Raw genomic sequence first — 24,716 nt, 5'->3', positions numbered from 1 at the left:
ATATTTAAAATAATAAAAAATATATTGTAAAATATAACAGTATTTACATTGCAATGGAATGGAATAGAGGAATACAATATGGAATACAAATCAGCTGTGTAATACAAAATATTGTTGTACATTGTGTGCATTAATGTAATGCATAGTCTATGATGTGGCTGAGGTAAAGTGTCAGTGGGGGGGGGGCCGGGACTTGTTGATGAGGCCGGTAGCGGAGGGGAAGAATTGTGCACTTAAATGCTATTCTACCAAAAAGTGCCAGTTTTCATCTTTATTGGGTTAATTGAGCATTCTGTAATAACTTGCTACCATGAAAGATTACGTTGCAGCGGCAATTGTCACTTCTGGTGAGGGCATCAGCATTGTGCAATTTACAACTACACATTAAAAATTCACAAACTGCGCAAGTGTTCTTGGTCTACAACATGGCAGAGTAATAAGGAGAGTATACAAATTGAGACAATAGTGGTAATTTGAGTTTAATTGAATTGATTTATTTAAAACAAGGGACAGTGTACATTAATCAACATATTAAAAACATTGGTGATGGTGATAGGCATCCTAAAAGCAATAATTAAAATATCACTACATTGTTATACCAAAAAATGTACATATTTACAATAGACGACATCACTGAATACAGGTAAGGAGCAAGTCATGATAATAAAGAAAACATTCACAATACGCACTCACACACACGTACACCCACACATCAGTGATGACACTGTAGATTATTAATGAGCCACTTTTTAACACTGTGCTTGAATGTGTAGTAAGATGAGGACTCTCTTATTGGTTGCGGTATTGAATTCCATTGATGGGATGCGTTAAATGAAAAGACAGCCTGGCTAAATGTACTTGTCCTAAATGGGATGGTGCAGTATCCCCTAGCCACACTTCTAGTAGCCCTGGTTGAGGTGGCATTTAGGCTGATGAAGCAAGCCAGAGGAGGAGGAGCCAACCCACGAGTGATCTTATAAACTAAGCAGACTGAGATTTTCCCAGCTGAACAGATTATACTTTTTGACCATGTGACAATGATGATACCGGAATGGCTTTTTATCTAGTGTTTTGAGTGCTTGTTTATATAATGATTCCATTGGTTTTAGAGCTGTAGAGTGTGCATTAGACCAGCTTATCAGACGGTAGTTGATGTTGGAGAGAACCATTGAGTGATGGTATAGCTTTGCTGCTGCAGTTGATAGGAAGTTTCTAATGTATCTGAAATTTGACGGATTGAACTTCACTTTATTGCAGACCTTTTTGATGTGGGTTTTGAAACTGAGGTTTGCGTCAATGTGTACTCCTAAGTACTTACTGTATACTCCTTCTAGAGAAGAAAATATCTTGTTCTGTAACAATGATGTGGCCTTTGGAGAAGAGCATACACACTGTCTTGGAAATATTTGGTTGCAAACAATTGTTTTAAAGCCAGGATGTAATACCAAGACATCAGTGACCTTGTTTGCAGCCTCTTCTGCGGTGTTGCCATGAGTAAAAACAACTGTATCATCAGCATACATTAATACATCACATTGTCCACACACAGAAGGCAGATCATTGATGTACATGCTAAACAGATGGACATCCCGGGGCAAAACAGAAGCCGAGAAGGGGGACTCTGGCGGACGGCCCAGGGGAACAGCAGAAGCCGAGAAGGGGGACTCGGGTGGACGGCCCGGGGGAACAGCAGAAGCCGAGAAGGGGGACTCGGGCGGACGGCCCGGGGGAACAGCAGAAGCCGAGAAGGGGGACTCGGGCGGACGGCCCGGGGGCAAGGCAGAGTTCGTGGTGGGGTCTCAGGCAGACGGCCCGGGTGCAAGGCAGAAGCCGAGAAGGGGGACTCGGGCGGACGGCCCGGGGGCAAGGCAGAGTCCATGGTGGGGGCCTCGGGCCGGGGGCAAGGCAGAGTTCAAAAAGGGGCGAAGGCCACAGCGGGCGAACTCAGGGGGCCGGGCATGAGGGCGAAGGCAGCGTCTGGAAAAGTCATAGGGCCGGGTTTGAGGGCGAAGACCGCGGCACTCAGGGGGCCGGGCTCGAGGACGGGCAGGAGCAGGTGGAACCCCTGGCGGGTCAGACGTAGACGAGACCCTGGACGGAACCTGGGCTGGTGTCAGTGGGACCCACGACGGAGCAAGGGCTGGTGTCGATGGGACCCAGGACAGGACACGGTGTTGGCAGGAAAACCGGCGGAGCAGGCGTCAACGGAACCACACCTGTACATACGCTGTTATTACCTGCTGGAACCGTCGGAGATGTTGTCATTTTCGCTGCAAGATTCCTTGGCGAAGAAGTCTCTGCTGGCAGTGAATTCACCGGTGACAGTTCACGTGTAGCCGCGGGCAAGGATTCCACTAGTAGCGGGGATTGCTCTCCTTCTCGCCAAGGTATGTTCGATTCTGGATATCTGTCGACCTCCTTGTTGCTCGGGGGGAGTGGGCGCCCGGCTGGATCACCCTTGTTGGGCCACCACATGCCGGTGTCTGGATATTGCAGCTGGAGGACTGCTGGATCCTCCGTGGTGCTCAGGGAGGGTGCAGGTTGAACTAGGTGAGTTTGCCGATAGTTTATGGAGCATAGGTGGAGGGAGGTAGAGTTACAGGTGACACTGTCAGCGAAGCTTGCTTCGTTTGATGTCGGGCCAGGACATTGATGAATATCCCCCGACAGAAGCAGACAGATGGCTATTATCAGAGCTTCTTTGCTGTGTCGCCTGCATGATGTTTTTGCCGTTTTCCTCCTTGGGTTGTACCACTGTGGAAATCGGAGAGTAGCAGCCAGGACGTACTCCCCCATACCCAAACACATGGTGTTGAATAGTTCAAAAGAAAATGGGGTGGATTTGTATTTGGCCCAGATAATGTGACACCACAATGATTATATCATTTAACTAAATGATCTTTGGCTTACACTAAAGTGATCCTCAAGATCAGAAAGTGCATCCCTGTTTGCCTCTTGATGAATCCTTGGAATGGGTAATCATCCGGAAGACTAAACCCGTGAAGTCTGATGGTGATATGTACATCATCTGACAAATATGTGCTGTTAGCTTCATCACCACCAGATGCTATCTCAAGTAATGAGTGCCATGTGGGTAGAAGTTGACAAATGTGATAATTAGCATAGCATCTTCAAACTGCTGCCTCGGTTGATATTTCAAAATGTCATTCAGTTGACTAGCCAAAGGTTCTCCGAGAATAGGTCCAAATCTCCCTTCAGATGTGTCGGATAGTAAATTAGCAACATCCCCCCTCCCGTAAAGCTGTTGACATGACATCAGTTTCCATGAGGTGCTCATCTTCTTAATCAGTCTCCTCTTTGCAGTGCTTATTTTTATTCATCATTTGCCTGACACAGATCAAACTGATTTAATCTTGAATGTCCCTTTAAAAAAAAAAAAGATGCACATCTGGCATCATTACATACAAGTTCTACCTGGTCTGTATTTTATCAGTGTATGACTCAACTTCCTATTTAAGAATTTTTCTTTTTGAGAACAAAAGCTTCACTTCACAATCTTTTTTCAAATTATTCTGGTAAATACAAAATCCTTGGTCCCCCTTTTGGTGTTTTTCTTTATCTAATCTTGCTTATATTTTCTAGTCTTTTTTCAATCAATTATAAACTAGGTCATCTTTATGGTCAGAGAGTGAGAGATCTATTAAGTGGTGTTTATTTCTGCAGCTTTAAATCTTGAGAAACAATATTAATATTGATAAGAATTGTACACCTATGGAAGTGTTTTATATTGTCAGGCTCTCTTTATCTGTTCTCTAATGTGCCCTCAAAGGTTGTTATGAGCTGTAGCATCTTCAAGAGATAATATTAAGAGATATTGATAATCTTTGGAAATTCAATTATTTGAATTGATTTACAAACACAGGCCTGAAAAGAAGTTTTGTATTTGAACACTCACGTCACACTGCGTCACTATAAACAATAATATTTAAATGTTATATCACAGTGATAAAGGTTGGGCTGAGTTAGGGAATACTGCTGATGTTTGCATTTGATATTGACTTTTTTTGCTTTAAATAATACACCCTGATGTTCTTTGTATATGAAATGGACCAAACAAATTAAGGTTGACTCGATGGGTTTTTTCAAACTGTTGTGAATTAGCTTTTTCTGTAATGTTTACAAATTACATCAGCAAAGCTGTAGGCAATGACTGTTTGTAACTCAATTATAGCAAAAATACATCTAAGGGGATTTGATATTCTAAGTCGCCAAGAGGTGTGGGTTTTAGTTTGAAAGAAAAAGTGGTAACCCAGTAATGGCAAGGCAGGCTTCAAGTGGACAAATGTAAAAGCAATACATTTACTTATCACTGAATCTTAATAACTGATAAATGGGAAATTATACTACAAACTACCTTTTCCACCAGTAATCCCAATTCATAACGATGAGATTATTGTTAACCCTTTGGATGTCAGGCCGGGTTATCCACAAGGGAAATTCCATGGAACCACCTCGGGCTAAACACACAGATTGACTGTTTATCAATTGGTTGTGGTGGTGTTATTACTTGAACATTTGTTTGGAAAAATACAATATAAACAGTGGAGGGGGCATCTGCATTATTAATGAGTTCCTGTCTTGTAGAGAGGAAGGGTTTCAGGTCAGTTTATATTGTGTTTACATGGTTACATGCACCTACGCAAATACATTTGTGTTAAATCAAATTACCACAAAGGAATTTACACACAGGAAACCTGGGGGCCATTAATATTCAAACACAAAAGTGCTGGTTTGGTTCTTGGGCTTTAGGCAAAGCATAATGAAGCCTCCATATATTGTACGCTGTGTGAGTTGTTTTTGATGACTACCCTGAAGGTGGACACCGCATACACAGAATACACAGGAAATATAAGGGATATGGTTCAATAGGGGCTGACAGCCTATTTCATATGCTCTGTAACCCAATGGGTTAAAACAAATATGTAGGGCAGAAAGCAGGAACGTCAATCACAACAATCTACAAACTCAATGACATGCAGGCCTACAGGGCAGTTTACAATATGTATTTAATGTAAGTGCAGCATGCTGAAGAAAATCACAAAGACGTGATTGGAAGAAAGTACCTGCTAGAAAGTATGTTCCCGAAAGACAATGGATAGACATGTGGATTAATTTAATCTTGGATGAACAGCACAAACATGCCCATTATTTTTGAAACCTAGGGACTAAGATTGCACTAACTAGTTGTTGTGTTTACTTATTGATATCATTGTATATGTTGTAGTTTCCCCAGGCCCCCCATCGAGTAAACGCACAGCAGTTCTTGAGCTAGCAGCTGACCGTTCTCAACACAATACTTAATTAAAAGTTGTTATAATGTAATACACATTATTGGTTAGAGATTGCTATATTATGTTTTCTCTGTAGCAAGTCAGCATGTCACTCTGCATGATAATTAGCAATATGCATCTGTTTGTGCATAAACCAAGGCCACCTCCTGTCATATGTCATCAAACAGACAACTACTTTTGTTGGTTTAACAGAAAAGGACACATTTTTACGCCCCAACTTGCCAATACCCTTTAAACATCTTACATTAGTCATCACAGAGCTTTTTTTCAACCTGCAATAACTTTTTTATGGCCATTTAATGGCGGGGGAAACAAGGTGTAAACAGCTTTTAATTTGATATAGCAAACATTTGCTTATTTACACATTAAAGTTGCAGGCTAAACGGCTAAACAGTGAGTTGACACTATAGCCTCTGTATGTTCAATACAATTAGCCAAACGTTTCCCATTGTCACACTGAATTATAATTATTTAGTAGAGCAGCTCCTTAGCTAGAGTTGAACATGTTGACATTAGTAGCTAACTTTAATTTCAATACTAACATTCAGGTTCACCTTGACCTTCTCTAGCCATGGTAACTTGTCTTTTGAAATGACCGTCTTGCCCTTATCCTTTTAATAGCCAAACTTGGCCTTGTGTTGGATACATTTAGCTGTTAATATAACTGCCATTGTTTGCACATTAATTCAAAGTACAGCTTATATGTGAAATGGTGCATTTGGCTACTGTAAAATACCATTTTCAAAATGTGTCTAGAGGGGATGCTTACATTACAGGTCAATACAGCAAGACATATTGTCACTAATGGAGTGCATGATTTGTAGGGGACAATGTGTTGCTAGTGCCTTGTTTATATTTACAAAATAAATAAAATATCCCGTGTTGACATCATTTGATGAATCACCACTTTAAGAACGCCAGTCACTGCTGAGAAATCTTTGGCGCGCAAACCCTCTGCTAACTTTCTATACTTAGAAAAATATTGATCACACTGTCAAGTAAATCTTTCCTGCAGCTGCAATAATTAACAAATATTAATTATCTGATAGTGGAAGTGTTTGAGCCTTTTCATTATTTTTCATATCATAGGGTCCACTAACCTCATTCAATGCTTTTATAAAAATGGATTTCACTTACAATACATCCTTTTTAAAATTATTTTCTGTTAATGTTTTCATAAATGATGTCTGCAGTCTGCTAGGTATGTTTTGTTACTCACCTGCGTCTGAGTTATTTTCACCTGATGTAAGCCATTTTGAGAGTGACTGGAACAGCTCTAATTATAAGTCGATGCAGCTTCACAGCCGGCACAGATGTAGTGATGTTTTGATGTTCATTGTTCACTCTCATGAACTAATTTGCATGTGCCTGAATAAACCTGGATGTCAGTCAGCTGTCTGTAAAATTAGAGATCCCTGATGTGAAAATTATGCTAATGTTTTGAGTCTGGTGTCTCTTACCAAATCATGCAAATGCAGGATTTATGCATTACTCATAATTTTGTACTGTAATTTATTTAAACATATTCATTTTCTAGCAAAACATCCACAAAGTGCTAAATGTTATACATAAACAGTATTTGGTACAATCCTAAGGCATCATGCCAACAGTCCAAGTCAAGTATCAGCACCCGAGGCGAGAATTACTGATTACTTCCTTCATTATGCTTGCATGTTTGAACTGTGACCACTCAACTGATCAATGAACACAAGGATATTTAAATGTCAAGACATAATGTATTGATAGATAGATCTTTAATGTGTCATTGCACAGGTACAACAAAATTACAATGAACGCAAGGTACTAACATGCAACAACAAGACAATATAAAAACAACAAGACACTATGAAAACAAGACATGGGACTTAAATAGACATGATAGGGAATATGTACATAAATAAATAATACATTAAATTGCACGATTCCCCTCGTATTGCACGGAAGGCTTATATAATTAAAATATTAGCAGCGTTTAGTGCACATATGGCCCTGGGAAAAAAACTGAATTTGAGTCTGTTTGTCCGGGAAGACATGGTACAGAAGCGCCTGCCTGAGCGCAGCCGTACAAAGTGCTTGTTACCCGGGTGATGTGGATCCTTGAGGATTTTGACTGCCTTCTTAAGGCAACGAGAGCTGTACAGTACCTCCAGGGAGGGGAGGGGGCAACCGATGATTGCAAACAAATAAAACGTTTAATCTATTTAAAATATGTATATTAGGTTATGTTGACATCAATGTGTACATCTAATTGATACGTCTTTATGCTTTGTTAATCAGAAATTACCATCATCCAGTTATATTATACAACACAAAATTAATCATATGATGAGAATTCTGTTTTATTTTTATGGTGGCATTCATAATGGAATAACTGTTCATTTGAAATGAAATTTAAATTACAGGATGCGCTGGTGACCCTATTACTGCCCATGATGCTCTGACCTTTTCTTAACGACTTGGAAAGGGTTAGTCATTACTTTGGTTGACTTGGTGAATGAAATGTATACAATTCCATCCTTCTTTTAGTAGTACCACCAGCCCATTCCCTGAAGTGTGCAATCCATCATGCTGACAGGATCTGGCATGTGCTTGTAACAGTACATGTAGCTGACAGCTAAGTGACCATACATGTAGAAGCAGAGTCCCTTTTCAAAGCTCTCAAAAGGCCACAGGCTGAAAAACCTATTAGATACCGAAACATATTGAGAATTCTGATGTTGGGTAATTTGCCTCACTTAAAGACCTTAAATCAAGATATCCTGGCACTTGATGTTTGTTGTGCCATCATTTAGCATATTTCCAATACAGGCTGTTGATGACCCGTGAACCTAGACTTTCCATAACCTATACTTGTGAGACCTTAGGTTCTTCTTTGTAATTGATTTTGTAGTTTGCACGCAAAGATGTTTCAATCGTGGATCCAAGAAGATCAATTGCCCCAAACCATGTTGCAACCACAATTGTTTTAAGGTTTGCTACACTGGCTTGTGTTCTTGAGTTTTCAAACAGACTTAATTTTCTTTTTTTCCCCCTTCAACATGGTCTGCTGCTCCTATTTGTACAGCTGATTTTAGCAGTTTTTAAATTACATCCAGCAATAAAGTAGGTGACATAATGTATAAGATTTGTTTGTCCGCAATCAGAGTTGTCATTTACCAGTTTTCTGCATGTAAACAAATGGTGACTTCAACACCTGTTCTAATTGAAAGACGTTTATTCCAATTGTTCTGAAATCTTAGACATATCTGACTTAAAGGGATAGTGGAAATGGAACCTCAAATAGTTTCGTTTTAACTTATATACAAGCATAATTACGTACCAAAACAATCACACCTGATTAAAAAAATATAATAATTGCCTTACGCATGTTAGAAGCACTTTATTGCAGCTTCCCCGAAGTTTTTTAGAAACGAAATGTTCGACTCAGCCAAACCGGAAGTGACGAAAACTCAGGAAGACGATACGATAACAAACCATGGCGTCTATGCAGAATGAACGTGGAAGGGCAAATATACCAGACAAAGAAGAAGGATTGTACGAGGTATCCAGTGATGATAGCGAGTCAGAAACATCCTCTCGGCTTTCCTACGAAAATGTCGTTTTAGGAACTGAATCTGAATCCGGTTCAGTAAGCGACGATGGTGACAATATTGAGCCAGACGATGGACCATTACGTCCTTATTTGTTCGAGCCCGAGCCCGAGGTGATGGTTCACGGCATGGGCAATGGCGAGGATGACCAGGACCAGGCGCCAGATGATGCACCCCTACGCACAAATAATCTTGACTGGTAGGTCCCTAAGCATAGCTCACGCATCTTAAGATCACCTGTAGCCTTTACAAATATTAATCATTGTTAACCAGTTAAGGCCGAAGGTCCCCCCCAGTGGACCCCTCCCACAGTTTTTTTCTCTCTCACATGTCTCAGGGCTTCTTAACATTTATGAAACTATTAATGTTTCATACCCTTTTAAAGGTAAGAAACTCCGCTAACTGACAATAAGAACAATTGTTAGCTAGAAAAAACACAAGAGTAATACCAAGCCTTTGAATTAGCATTGAGCGAAACAATGCTAACTAATGCTAACGCTTTTTTACACACAACACACGGTAGAAATGCCCGTATCTTAACTGCACAAACAAGATATACGATTTAAAGCTGAGACTCCACAGATTCCACACATGTAATGTCATCACTGTAAGACCTCGAATTCCTGGAGCTATCAGCCAGAAAAGAGAAAGTAAACAACATCCTAGGATAGCCAGGCTGCCTGTCAAGTGTAGGCTGTACTCACAGTACTGTTAGTCTATCATGTCTATATGATGACTGTAGTGTACACATTCAACACTGTGTACCGGATAAATGGCGTTGTACAAAATGGTACAGGCTAATGATGCATTAAATCAACAAGAAAACATAATAAAATACTCACTTCTTATGTATTCCACTTTCAATTTGAGCTAGAGACCGAGGAATCTCGAAACAATCGTCAGTAAAATGACGGGAGCACACGACTGCCGAATTACTCGTCAGCTTCGGCTCCGTGAAGTTTGCCCGTGTTATCTGAACAAATTTCACCCACTGACGACGAATGGCTGGGTTTCTTGGAAACGCATGCGTCGATACGCCATTCTCTGCATTTGCTGTCGCACTACAGCCATACAAAACACATCTATTCACCATAATAAAGGTCGGCTATTCACATGCAAATGCTATTGAATGTCCGCCATTGTTTGTGCCCGTCTTCCTTTGCTCTCGTCATCACCCGAAGATTCCCGACGATTCCCGAAGTATTTCGTTTCATTGAGAGGGCGCAGTAAAATTGAAAATAAAATGAAACTAGGCGCATGAAATTAAAAAAAATTGTTTATTATGCTTATTTTTAATAAAAATACATAAGTTAAACCTAAAATTCGCGGATTTCCACTATCCCTTTAAAGAGGCCCTATAGAGTGCCACAATGGCGCGTCCTAAAACCCGGAAGTAAGCTGCGCATGAGTTCCTTTGACAAAAAAGCAATGCAATTCCTCCATAGGATTTTGGAAAATAGCTCGAAATAAAGTCTGTGGTTGACACACATTTAAGAGACGGATCACGTTTTGTTCAGTCGGATAATATCCACATGTCTACCCTACTTTTATAATTTTCTAATCGTAAATCTAATCGATAGATTTATGATTAGAAAATTATAAAAGTATCGAAGGAACACATGCGCAGCTTACCTCCGGGTTTTAGGACGCGTCACTGTGGCACTCTATTACGCTTTTAGGTGTTTTCCCTTTCTTGTTGTGTGTTATAAAGGTTTTGTGTGCATGTAAATGGTCTGCAATGGCTAACTTCCCCAAGTTCCCTCCAGAGGGAGTTTCTCTTCAACACACTCCCCCCCCTGCCTGAAACGCCTTGATTGGATTTGATTTCCCTTCCTTAACATAGTGACTTCACTATGTCGCATTTATTGGCAAACAGCCCAACACATTATATGACCTATAACCTATACAGGTCTGCATGTAACCTATAGGCTAAGGATCGGGATATCTTTAGACAGTTAAGCAATCACCACATAGCCGCCAGCTAACCAATCAGAGCAGACTGGGCTCTGGTTTCAGACAGAGGGTGAAAAGAGGTGCCAAAGCACAATGTCACAGAAGAAGCACAAAATACAGATATGAACCTGAATATGAGTATTATATGTACCTATAACCCAAGCAAACACTGTCGCCTCACATCTGCAAAAGTATTTCCCCTTACTCTATCCCTCATTAGTTGAACCCAAATGTGAAATAAAAGAACACAAGGGAAACAATTAAAGTCTACATATGTTATGTTAGTGGAAAATATATACAGTTTTCACACTATATTTGATCTAAGAAATGTTTTTCATAGTATACACTATGACTTGTTATTTAAAACAAAAAAGCATGTTTGCAACTGATACCATAATGACTAAAATCCATTTAAGTGCCCCAATAGGCCATAGCACAGCACAATCATACATTATATATGTACTCTAAACTGTACCACCACAATGTAATTGGTCACAGAAGTGCTATTCTTGCAATTAAATGTAAAAACATTGTTTGAAATATAACTTTGAAAACACACTAATTTCAGAAAAAGGTCCTGACTGTGTATCATTACTACTGATTTGCATCACGAGTGCTCAAACACAAGAGGAAACATACTGCATATTAGTTTCATGCTTCATGCTTTCATCAAGAATACATCCAGTGAGCCCGCACTAACATTGGAGTGGAGAAAAGAACACGGAATAAATGTCTGCATCTCACTCATAAATTCCCATGCGTTTTAATGCACAGCACAAGACAAGAGCAAACACATTTCAGCGCTTCACCTTCGTCAGCACTTTCTTTTGTTCTTAATGCGTTGAGCCACTCTCGTAAAAAAAAGAAGTTTTAAAGTAAGGTTGGCGTTTGCTTTCTTCTAGCTTGCATGCTGACAGGGTTTTTGCATGTGTATCCTCTGGAGACAGATCTCTCTAGCTGGGAGGTGTTTTACAGGCTTTACAACAGTACAGCTCTACTCTCTGGGGACGTTCAAACAGACACAAATCACTTTGACATGTCTTTCTTCTTCCCTTTTTACACAGGATAGAGACATTTGGAGACATGGCCAATGCTTCATATAACATCCTGGATTCCAATAGCAAGCAATGACTTTGAGAATAAATAGTTACACGTAAACATTAAGCTGTCAGTCAAAATAGGATTAAACGCACAGACTTTTCTGTGACGGAGAATTATTTTTAGATTAGAATCTTTAATGACCACACAGCCAGGCTGGTGGAATTTGTGTTCAGTGCAGATTATTACAGCTTGTTCCATACAATTCAACATACAATAAACAGACAATACAAAGTACAACACACAGCACAGGGCAAAGTCATACATCATGACATATACATTGAGTTCAAGGTGTGGTGGATTGTGATTGTTCATTGGGGTTATTTAGAGTCCATTTAGTGTCCGTATTGCAAAGGGGAAGAAGCTGTTTTTGAAGCGGGTGGTTTTGGTGGACAGTGACCTGTAGCGCCTCCCTGAGGGCAGAAGTTGGAAGACATGGTGAGCTGGGTGGGAGGGGTCAGAAATTATTTTCTTTGCCCTTGTGACAGTTCGTTGGTGGTGAAGTGATTCGAGTGATGGAAGGGGACTGCAGGTGATTTTTGATGCTTTATTGATGATACGTTGAAGTTTATTCCGGGAGTGGGTGTCTGAACTGCTGTACCAGACTGTGATGGATGATGTGAGGATGCTTTGGATGATGTATTTATATTGATGCTATTGACTCTGTATTTCTTGAGCTGCCGCAGAAAGAATAGCCTTTGGTTTGCTTTTTTGTAGATGTGGTCTGTGTTGGTCTTCCATTTGAGGTTATTGCTTATGTGAGTGCCAAGACATTTGAGTGAGTCTGTGGTGGAAATGAGTTTGCCGGAGATAGATAGAGGTGATTTGGGATGTGGCTTTCGCCTGAAGTCAATGATTATTTCTTGGGTTTTTGCTGTGTTAAGTAGGAGGTTGTTTTCTGAGCACCAGGTGACTGCTTGATGGATCTGAGTGAGGTATTGTGTTTCATTATTATTTGAGATGAGTCCTGTTATTTTTGTGTCATCTGCATATTTATATATGTTGACTGTGGGGTGCTGAGATGTGAGTTGGTTTGTGTATAGTGAGAATAACCAGGGGGATAGGACACAGCCTTGTGGAGCTCCTGTACTGAGGTGCAGAAGGAGATATGTGGAGTTGTTTATTTTGACGCGTTGTTGTCTGTTCCAGAGGAAGCTGTGGATCCAGTGACAGATGCAGGGGTCAGTGTTCATGTCCATTAGTTTATTGAAGAGTTTTTCCGGGTTGATGGTGTTGAAAGCGGAGCTGAAGTCCAGGAACAAGATGCAGGCGTAGGTGTTGGGGGATTCCTGGTGTTGTAGAGTGTGATGGATTGCCAGGTTGACAGCGTCATCCACTGATCTGTTGGTTCTGTAAGCAAATTGATATGGGTCCATGAGGGGGGAGGTGCTGGTTTTTAGGTGCCTGAGAATGATGCGCTCAAATGATTGCATCGCCACAGATGTGAGGGCTATGGGTCTGTAGTCATTGAGGCAGAATATTTTATTAGCCTTGGGTACAGGGATGATATTGGATTCCTTAAAACAGTGAGGAACTGAACACTGACAGAGGGAGGAGTTGAAGATGTTGGTGAAAACAGGGGCCAGTTCTGCAGCACAGTGATGGAGTGCCGCAGGGCTGATGTTGTCTGGGCCTGCCGCCTTGCTTTCCAATCAGTGCATGTGAAGCATCCACGCAACTTTTCAATGGCTTCTGTGGACCAGGACCTAGAGGATTTTATTGGTGTTTCCGAGGATTTCAGTTTTTGTTTGTACTTCAGGATAAGCAGCAGCATTGCGTGGTCCGACATGCCGAGCGGAGCTCCCGCAGAGGCACGGTAAGCCTCCTTGAGTGGAGTATAGCAGTGGTCGAGTGTGTTGTTTCCTCTGCTTGGGCAGGTAACTTGCTGGTGGTAGTTGGGAAGCTCCGTGGACAGATTGGTGTGGTTAAAGTCGCCTAACACAATTATTGCTGTGTCTGGATGTGAGGTTTCCACAGAGGAGATGTGACTGGCTAGTTCGCTCATGGTGGTATTAGTGTTAGCTTCAGGTGGAATGTAAACTTCAATTATGATTTCATTTCAAACCTTTATTTTTCCAGATTGGTCCAATTGATCATAGATCTCTTTTTCAAGGGAGACCTACAGCAATTAGGTTCCACATGAAACATAAAACAACATAAAACAATAGAACACAACACATGATTATCGATGCAAACTCTCTGGGAAGGTAGGTGGGTCTGCATTTGATAGTTAGATGCTCCAGAAGTGGGGAACATGCATGGCTTAGCGAGGTGGAGTTTGAGTCAGGCAGATGGCGGAGCAGTCAGATTTTGGTAGGTGTTGTTTGACTGGATCAGGAGGTGAAGTTCATCCATCTTGTGGGGCAGGGAGTGGGGGTAGGTATGGGCGCCTCTTGAACTGCGATAGGACACCGGAGCGCCTGCTCCCTTTGCCGGTTTGCTGCCATGGCGTTGGGAGGCCAGGTGAAACACGTAATATTTCCTTTGGGAAAGACGTTGATGACTCCAAAACTGCATGTTGGTTGTGTCTGAGGTTTAGTAGGTCCCAGTGGGTGTATTGGATAACACATGAAACTCTACACATAGAGCAGACAAAAGTACGACAGACATGAACATAGCTTGCACTGGGGCGAGCCTCACGGCTGTGTTTGAAATATAAAATAAACTGTGTGCTAGCCTATGACCTTAAAGGTTCCATCATATGCTTTTCTGGTTATTACCCGTCCCCTTGTGTGTTATGTAGCTTTCTGCATGTAAACGGTCTGCAGAGTCACAAACCCTCAAAGTACACCCTGTAGCGAGTAAATCTCTAACACAGAGAAGACCTGTCTATGCTGCCCCAGAACGCCTCGTTGGAGATTTATATTTTTCCATCTTTTTCTTCCACGGCCTATTGACGTCACTAAATCTGGACCAATTGGCACACAGCTATAGAACAATAGGCACATCTTCTGCCAGGGTGGACTCCGCGAGGCTCCCGGAGCCAGGTTAGCGGGACATTACGGAGTGGACAGTGTGAGGGGGATTTCCCGCTGTGTTTCCCTGGATGCTGGATATAGACCAAGTGCCGTGCCAGAGGACACGAGCTGAGGCAGACTCCGTGGTGTCTCCTCGATCCTCAACGGGTGGAACAGCGAGCCCCACAACGTCCAGCCAACACGGCAACCAGACCCCACGCAGCATTCTCATCTGTTTTTCATTACTGGTGTCATTTTCTGGTTGCTAACAAACGCCATTGTAAAACATAAACACTGCAGCTGTAACGTTGGTTGACTAATCAGAACAGAGTGGGCGAGCTGACCAATCAGAGCACAGTGGGCTCATAGGGAGGGGGGGGAGGAGCTCCAACAAGGCGTGTAGGACAGAGAGTGAATACACATACTATATACAGAGATACTGTATGAGAAAACAAGCTTATATTAGCTTGTGTTGCTTTAAGAGGTTCAGGCCTATGAAAATGTTTTATAGACTGAAACTCTAATGCTGTTTTGTTGGCTTTTGTTTTTAATTCAACAAGAGTGCAGTAGATCAGTGATCCGTGAAAGCATCATGTTTCATTTACTGTGAGAAACACTTTTTATTTGCTTGATATTTAAGAAGTTACTTATTATGCAAAGTTGACCCATTCTCTAAATATGTGTAGCATAACTGATTTAAATTCAATAGGTGAACTCTTGTAACAAAGTTTAAACACAACTCTCATTAATATGCTTCAACAATGACAATATAATTTGTATTATTATGCGGGTGTTGACGTTCTTTCCCTCATTTCCTGACAGACTTTAATTGCCATCTATCTAATGTCTACCATTTGCATGGTGTAATAGATGATTTTGAGTGACTTGTTTATTCTCAGAAGCTAAAATGTTATTGCCTTCGGATCAATTTCATCAGCCTGGACTCGATGACCTTGATGAAATATGATGGTTCATCAACTAGAAAAGCAAAATGAATTACTTTTCTCTCAATTTAGGCCCTTTCCAGGTTTGTTTTTTTCATCATAAGATGCACTTCAACACTGCAAATAAGCTCAGACACGCCGTCAGAGCTTTCATTTTCTTGTCATATCCGATCCCCTGCAGGGAACTCAGGAGAAACCGCAGCAATAAATTACTTTTTTGGTCATTTAGATGAGGACTAAGTTGAATTTATGTTGCTAAGTGAGATGAAAAATGTGTCTCCACGTGCCTCAGTTGTGAGAAAATAAAGTGTAATACAGCGGTGACAGCAAAGCCCAGCATTATATGTCACAGTCGGTTTAAATGTGGATGCATTGTGGACAGCTACTTAGAGAGAGTATTGTATTGGACTTTTTTGACTCAGAACATTATATAAGTATTCTGCATGAATTCTATTTTGAGCTATGTCTGCTTTACCTGAATGTCTCCATTTTGTGCCAATTTATATTTTGACTTTCAAAGACAAATAAACTACCACTATACAATTTAAAGGAATACAATCATCAAACTCTCAACCCCAGCAGACCCCAGCATTCCAGGTCTAAGGTATTTCATTGCAACCCAGTTTCATAATAAAATGAGTCACCACTTCCAAAAGAATATCTCAAAACCCTTCTGATCTGCCTGTCCATTCTATATTTTTAGAAAACTCTAAAAACACTTTCTCACAATAATGGTTCGCTGTTTTTCTGTCAAACACAACTAAATTGGTTGCAAAGAAAGGAGCCATTCTGCATTGTTAACACAGTAACTTTCAATACCCTTGTAACGATGAGACACCGTTGCTAAAGCTCTCGTTAACATGTTTATATATTCATTGTACTCTTCTTCTTATCGTGTCCACAAGGCAGTCAGTTACAGGGCTTGGTTAGATGTGGTTCAGCCCAGTGACGTGCGGTGAGGTTCATGGCTGGTGAGGCACTGACTCTTTCAGAGTCAGATTTACAAATATTATATTTTGACCTTAATGGAAATATTCGGTTATTTTCAAAAGCTTTTTTAGTCTGATGCTTCAATTCATTTTAAACAGACCGTTCAACAAAAGGATAGGCCTACCCACAATTGAAATATTGGATTGTTCTTTCTTAGTAAGAATCCATTTGCATTACAATTGTGGTCTTACCTTGACTTGAAGATTAAGTCCATGCTATCCTTCTGGACAACAATCTCTATTACTTTTTTGTATAGTCCTCCTTATCTTCCTCTAGTTTCAAAAGTCTAGTTTGTTGTTTGCGTCTGCGTAGAATAACAGTAGCAACAAGAACCTGTGGGCTCACTTGCGCCCAGATCAGTGGAGACATTTTATTATTATTACTATTTAGTTTTTCTTTAGTTGTTTTTCCGTTACATTGGAGCATGACAGGTGAGGCTCTGCCTCCCCTGCCTCCCCTGACTGCACGTGGCTGGTTCAGCCACAGCTGAACACATTGCTGTCCCTTCTCATTAAACTCTGCCAAGTCCGATGTTGTGCAGGGTTATTCCAGCAGGGGGCATATCAGGAGATGTTGCATGGTTTGTGGTTCAATGCCGCAGTCACACACAACGTCCCCGTCATTTAGGTATCCCCATTTGGCGAGAGTGGCTTTTGCACGTCCAACACCAGATCTTATTCTGTTTAGGCATTTCCACACTGCGTAGTTGGTGTCTGCTCCAGTGGGCAGTGCCTCGCTCGCCTTTAGCTCCATTGTTGTTGCTGATGGGAGGTTGTCAAGTCTTTCTTCCCACCGAGTGATTCTTTCACTGCTTATGCTCTGTGTTCCGAGGGGTGGGACGCTCTTCAGGAAACTTTTCCTGGATTTAAGGCGGCATTTGGCTGGCACAAGGCCAAAGAGAGGATGTCTTTGGTCAGTAGACTGTTGTTGGCGCTCTTTCTTGCTTGCTGCATTTCGTCGGATCTCTGGTGGGCTATGCCCGCCAGGATGTACAGACGGTCTGTAGGTGTTGATTTCAGGCAGCCTGTGATAATGCGGCAGCTAGCATTGAGGGCGGGATCCAGCTTCTTGGCATGGGCAGCTCGTTCCCATACTGGGCAGGCATACTCGGCAGCTGAGTAACAGAGGGCTAGTGCGGTTGACTTCAGAGTCTGTGGGTTTGCACCCCAGGTCGTGCCGGTGAGCTTGCGGATGATGTTATTCCTCGCACTCACTTTGCACTTAGTCTTCTCAGTGTGGGTCTTAAAAGAGAGGCATCTGTCCAGGGTTACCCCTAGGTAGACTGGGTGCTCACAGTGTTCAAGGGAGGTTCCTGACCAGCTGACCTTCAGTTGGCGCTTGGCTTCACGGTTTCTCAGGTGGAAGGCACACACCTGTGTCTTAGATGGGTTTGCACGTAGGTGGTTCTCTTCATAGTAAGGTGTTAGCTCTGCCAGAGCGTTAGAGAGTCTGTCTTCCACAGTTTTGAAATCAGTGGCTTGTGCACCTATGCCAAGATCGTCTGCATAGATGAAGCGGCGGGTGTCTACACTTTTTGGTTGGTCGTTGGTGTAGATGTTAAAGAGAAGTGGTGCAAGCACACTTCCCTGTGGGAGGCCATTCCTGAGTCTTCGCCACCTGCTTTTCTTTCCTCCTAGCTCAACGAAGAAGTGCCTATTTTCAAGCATGCTTTCAATCAGCTCTGTCAGGCGGGTGTCTCTTGTGGTCTCCAGGATCTTACTGAGGAGACGTCTATGGTTGACTATGTCATAGGCAGCTGAGAGGTCGACAAACACCGCACCAGTTACCATCCCTTCCTCATATCCGTCTTCGATGTACTGGGTGAGGTTGAGTACTTGGCTAGTTGTCGACTTGCCAGGGCGGAAACCTGCTTGTTCAGGGATGAGGTGTTCGTCAACAAAGGCACCAATTCTGTTGAGGATCAGACGTTCAAAGAGTTTGTAGGTGTGGCTCAAAAGTGAGATTGGTCTGAAGTTCTTGGGAGCGGATGGTTCTTTCCCAGGTTTCAGCAGTGCTATAATGTGGGCTTTCTTCCAGATGTTAGGAAGCTTGTGTGTTGTTAAGCACTCATTGTAGAGCTGTAGGAGCCACGTCTTTGCCTTGTGACCGAAGTGCTTGATCTGTTCCGTTGCGATAGTATCCAGTCCAATTGCCTTTCCTGGTTTGAGGATAGAGATTCCCCCTTCCAGCTCTTCCATAGTGAGCTGTCTTGTAAAAGCAGGGTCCTCGATTTATTTCTTGCGGTTCAGCTTGGTCTTTTTCCCTCTCTTTCTACTCTTTCCATTTTCGAGCAATTGGTTGGCAACCTGGTTGGCCGTGACTTTTGGGTGCTAAGGAGCTATTTTAGGGACACCTCGTAGCTTGTGAATAAGTGCCCATGCTTTCTTGCTGTTTTTTGACATGTCTGTGGACTCTATATATTCATTGTACTGTATAGGGTATATTGACGACAACTTCCTTGTGCACGGAAATAATGTCACTCAGCACTTTAGTGGTGAACAGTTTGCACTTTATTGGCGTGATTGCACAGTACAGTTTGGCTTTGCACATTTGTACATAGTTTATACTATTTATTGATGTAGTATTTATTAAATTATTAAATTGCATTCATTGTATGTAAGTGTTCACCCCTGTCTTGTCTCTGTGTTCCCTCCTGCTGATTACTGGGTTGCATTGCGATAATCCAAAAATCAGCTCCTAAATTCTAACCCTATCTCCTATTCCTTAACCTCTGAGTGAAATGTCACGGGGTTAAGGGAATCCGAATGCACTTTCACTATCCGACGTGTTTATGATGCGCCAGCGGACGTCATGAATGTGAGTCTGCTGCTGCTGTGGGGAAACTATGGAAACTACAGTTTTCTATAGCGGACTACAACATGGATGTATAATAAGAAGGAGGGACTACTGTAAACTCATCTAGAGACTCTGCACCGTGCTCTGATGCTGTTGCTTTATGCTTTATGAACGGGGACAACAGAGAAACATATTCTTCATGACCAAAGTTGGAATTTAAATAAAAAAGTAAAGTGAAACTTATGCTCGTCACCCTCTCCCTCCGGTCCAAATTAATACAAATGATCCCAATACGTATGATTGTATGTGTAGAGGAAACTTCTGTGTAGCATGCAGTGGAGTCACCGACTCAGGAAGGAGACACGGGAAGAGTCGGAGCTTTGATGTCAAACCACTGTGATTTATTTGGAGTTGGTACCAGAGTATTCACATCACAAATCCAAGAGTCAGAGGTTCTGACTCCACGGTAGAGTTGCCACGTCAATTCTGGAGAGCCTCTCTCTTGCCAGCCCATCTAACTGGTTTCGCAGAGAGTAAACAACATATTTGAGGAGATAGCCTAAACAGTGTGGGAACACAGAGCCACTTGCCTCGGACACTTATGACCTCGAAGATTTTACCTTGGAGTCCACAAATACAGAGAAGGAAGTGTCCCAGTGTACCCACAACACAGACCATCTGTGACCCAGTATTGACCGGTCACAGAATGGGAACAATAACATTATTGGCTAAGCCGCCTGTGTCCTTAAAGAAGGTAAACAGACATCGAGGTTTGTCCTGTATGTTACTAATTGGTGTCTTATGATAATTATTTCCACAACAGTATGAACTATGAAAATATCTTAAAATCAATACAAATGTATTTATTATAAATGTTAGTCCAACATCTATCACTGTGTACATCACCATTCAAACATCTTTTAAAAGTTGAACAAACTCCACACAGCTCAGTAAACACTGTGAAATGTTGACTTTATTTGATCATTTCAATAGAAACTAACGTTCATATTTCTCTTTTTGATTATAATACTGATGAACGTTCAGAAAAAAGCACTTTGGCAACTTACCACATACGTTTTAAAATGCTTAATAAGCACCGTAACTTTCATGATATAATTTCTCGGTCATAATCGGTTGTTTCCGTGAACGGCCGACTGTTGAGTGACGGCAAATGCTGCGGCTGCAATGCATTGTGGGGCAGCATTTTCTCCTCTCCTTTCGGTTAAGGCCCTGTCACACTGTCCCGAAATTGACACCCGATGGACACACGAATATGGAATTGTGAATTTTGCACGATGATGGCCCCGAACCACACACAAAGGCAACATTTACATTACATTTAAGACATACAACTGCAATGAAAGTACCAAAAACAATTGTGTTACAGTACTATGATACTGTACTGATATCTTCAGACTTTGTTCTTTACTTTATCCGTCGTTATATGTAGAAAATATTACGTTTTCTCCGTAATGTTGTTTCCATAACAACAAAAACTTCCTGTCAACTGTCCTTCAAAATAATATATTATATCCTTTTTAGTTTCACAGAACACAAATTGGGTTATTTACATAATATATTTACATTATTTTGTTGTGCAATAAAACAACCCGATGGACACACGATAAAGGAAATGTTCAAATTCGGCTGTGATCGTAGCAACATCGGGTCATTCGTGAGGGCATCTTAAGCCATCGTATGACCGCCGGTGGAGTTTCTCAGGCTCCGGCAGCAACTTCGTGAGCGGTGGCAAAATCTTTGGCATGTCAAAAAATTGCCGAAGGACCTTGCGAAGGTTCATTTTCGTGTTGAATTCGTGTGTCAATTGTGCCCTTCGTAAGGCCATCGTGAGGGCATCGTGTTATCATCGGTGCCATCGGGCATTCGCCCCGATCAGAGTGAGGGTGAATGCACCGATGATAACACGAAGATGACACGATTTGACAAGATGCCCTCACGAGTGCCTTACGAAGTTGCCGCTCACTAAGTTGCTGCCGGAGCCTGAGAAACTCCACCGGCGGTCATACGATGGCTTAAGATGCCCTCACGAATGGCCCGATGTTGCTACGATCACAGCCGAATTTGAACATTTCCTTTATCGTGTGTCCATCGGGTGTCAATTTCGGGACAGTGTGACAGGGCCTTTAGGGAGGTCCAGTGGTTCCTAAGCTAAAGGAGGTTATAAAGGAAGTTTGAAACCTCCTTTCCTTTCATTTAGAGAATTGGAACGGCACTTAACATGGCTGCCACTGACGTACTTCCGGGTCATTTCACTTGGTTAGGAAGGTTCCTAAGCTAAATGGACTATTGGAACACAACCCTGATTGTGTTCTCCTTCTTCTTCTTCTTCTTCTTCTCTTTTTAATGGCGGATCGCAAACAGCTTTTGGTTGCATACCGCCACCTACTGTACACGAGTGTGTATCATCATGTCATCCCTCTAATAAACCAGCAAAAAATCATCCATGGTCTTATTCTAACCTACTGTTAGATTATTTTCCCTATCCCAGTTTCCCTCAAAAAGGTGAACAGTGCCTTTCTGGTAGCTCTTACTCCTTCTCCTTCTGTTCCCAGAATACCAGCTACATTCCACTCCCTCTCTGCCTCTAAAACTGTATCCCTTAATTTTCCTCTTTCAACTCTATAGGTGACACAATGTAATAAAATATGTTCCACATTTTCTCTAACTCCACAGTTCCCACACTTGTCACTGTCACTTTTCCCCATGATATAGAGCGTACCATTCAATGCAGTGTGATTTAGTCTGAGCCTAGCTATCATGATCTCCTCCCTTCTGTTTCTTTCTTTATAAATATGAATTGTAATTGTCTTTTGCACTTGATGATACTCTTTGCCTTTCTGGTCTTTCTCCCACCTCTTCTGCCAGATCTCTATCCCTTTCTTCTTAATTACTGCTTTTCCTTCTCCTTTTCCAAGTTTAACTGGTAATGTGATTTCCTTTTGTAGTGCACTTTTTGCTAATCTATCAGCACACTCGTTCCCTTTCACCCCTTCATGAGCAGGCACCCAGCAGAACTGCAGATCAATGCCACTTCTGTGAATTCTTAACAGACTGTGATTTTCTATGAGTATGTCTTCTCTGGCAGTTGTTGTTGACTGTATGCTTTGTAAACTGGATAATGAATCTGTGCATATCACCACCCTATCTGGTCTGACCTCTTCCACCCACTGTAGTCCTATTACTACTGCCATTATGTCTGCTGTATACACTGAAAGTTCGTCTGACTTTCTTTTTGATATCGATATTTAAAATTCTGGGATATATATACCAATTCCGAAGCACTCTTCCTTGTTCTTAGAACCATATGTGTATATTTTGAGGTAATTGTGATAATTACTCCTGAGGTACAAACTTGTTTTGAATCCTACTTCATTTATGTGCCACCCACTCTCTTTTCTTTTCTACAATACTCACATCTATATTTACTATTGGAAAGAGCCATGGGGGTACACTACTGAATGGATTTGATGGTGAAAACTCTAACTCATGCATGCCGTATGTCCTTATTTTTCCTTTACTTGTCCAGCCAAACCCACGCCCCTGAAACTTGGAATATTCCCAGCACTCCTGTAATGTTTTGTTTGAGACATTTCCTTCCCCACTTCCTTTTAACCTGACCCAATAAGCAACAGCAATTTTCTCTCTTCGTAGCTCCAATTGTGTCTCTCCTGCTTCAACTAATATTGCATTAGTAGGGGTTGACTTAATTGCACCTATACACAACCGTAACGCTTTATATTGCCTGTTTGTCTGCCCCCCAATCACATCCCGCCACTGCTCTTAATAGGTTCAACACTTTTTTGGATTTTGTTTCCAAATGTTTAATCTGAGTTTTCCATGTACATTTACTATCTAACCATCCATCCATCCATCTTCTCCCGCTTATCCGTGGTCGGGTCGCGGGGGTAGCAGTTCCAGCAGAGAGCCCCAAACTTTATTTTCCCTGGCGACATCAACCAGCTCTGACTGGGGGATCCCAAGGCGCTCCCAGGCCAGCGAAGAGATATAATCCCTCCACCTGGTCCTAGGTCTACCCCTTGGTCTCTTCCCAGCTGGACGTGCCTGGAACACCTCCCTAGGGAGGCGCCCAGGTGGCATCCTAACTAGGTGCCCGAACCACCTCAACTGGCTCCTTTCGACGCGAAGGAGGAGCGGCTCAACTCCGAGTCCCTCCCTGATGACCGACCAGGGACCAGCCACCCTGCGGAGAAAACCCATCTCGGCCGCTTGTATCCGCGATCTCGTTCTTTCGGTCATGACCCATCCTTCATGACCATAGGTGAGGGTAGGAACGAAAATGGCCCGGTAGACAGAGAGCTTTGCCTTCTGGCTCAGCTCCCTTTTCGTCACAACGGTGCGGTAAAGCGACTGCAGTACCGCTCCCGCTGCTCCGATTCTCCGGCCCATCTCACGCTCCATTGTTCCCTCACTCGAGAACAAGACCCCGAGATACTTGAACTCCTTCACTTGGGGTAAGGACTCATTCCCTACTTGAAGTGGACAGTCCATCGGTTTCCTGCTGAGAACCATGGCCTCAGATTTGGAGGTGCTGATCCTCATCCCAGCCGCTTCACACTCGGTCGCGAACCGATCCAGTGAGTGCTGAAGGTCGCAGACCGATGAAGCCATTAGAACCACATCATCTGCAAAAAGCAGTGGTGCAATCCTTAGTCCACCGAACTGCAGACCCCCTCCCCCACGACTACGCCTCGAAATCCGATCCATGTATATTACAAACAGGATTGGTGACAAAGCGCAGCCCTGGCGGAGGCCAACCCTCACCGGAAATGTGTCCGACTTACTGCCGAGGACCCGGACACAGCTCTCGCTTTGGGAGTACAGAGATTGGATGGCCCTGAGTAGAGACCCCCTCACCCCATACTCCCGCAGCACCTCCCACAGTAACTCCCTGGGAACTCGGTCATACGCCTTCTCCAAGTCTACAAAACACATGTAGACCGGATAAGCGTACTCCCAGGCCCCCTCCAGGATCCTTGCGAGAGTAAAAAGCTGATCCGTCGTTCCACGACCAGGACGGAATCCGCATTGTTCCTC

This window comes from Gymnodraco acuticeps, unplaced genomic scaffold (assembly GCF_902827175.1).
Source record: "Gymnodraco acuticeps unplaced genomic scaffold, fGymAcu1.1, whole genome shotgun sequence".
Taxonomy (NCBI): Eukaryota; Metazoa; Chordata; class Actinopteri; order Perciformes; family Bathydraconidae; genus Gymnodraco; species Gymnodraco acuticeps.
This window is presented reverse-complemented; position numbering follows the sequence as displayed.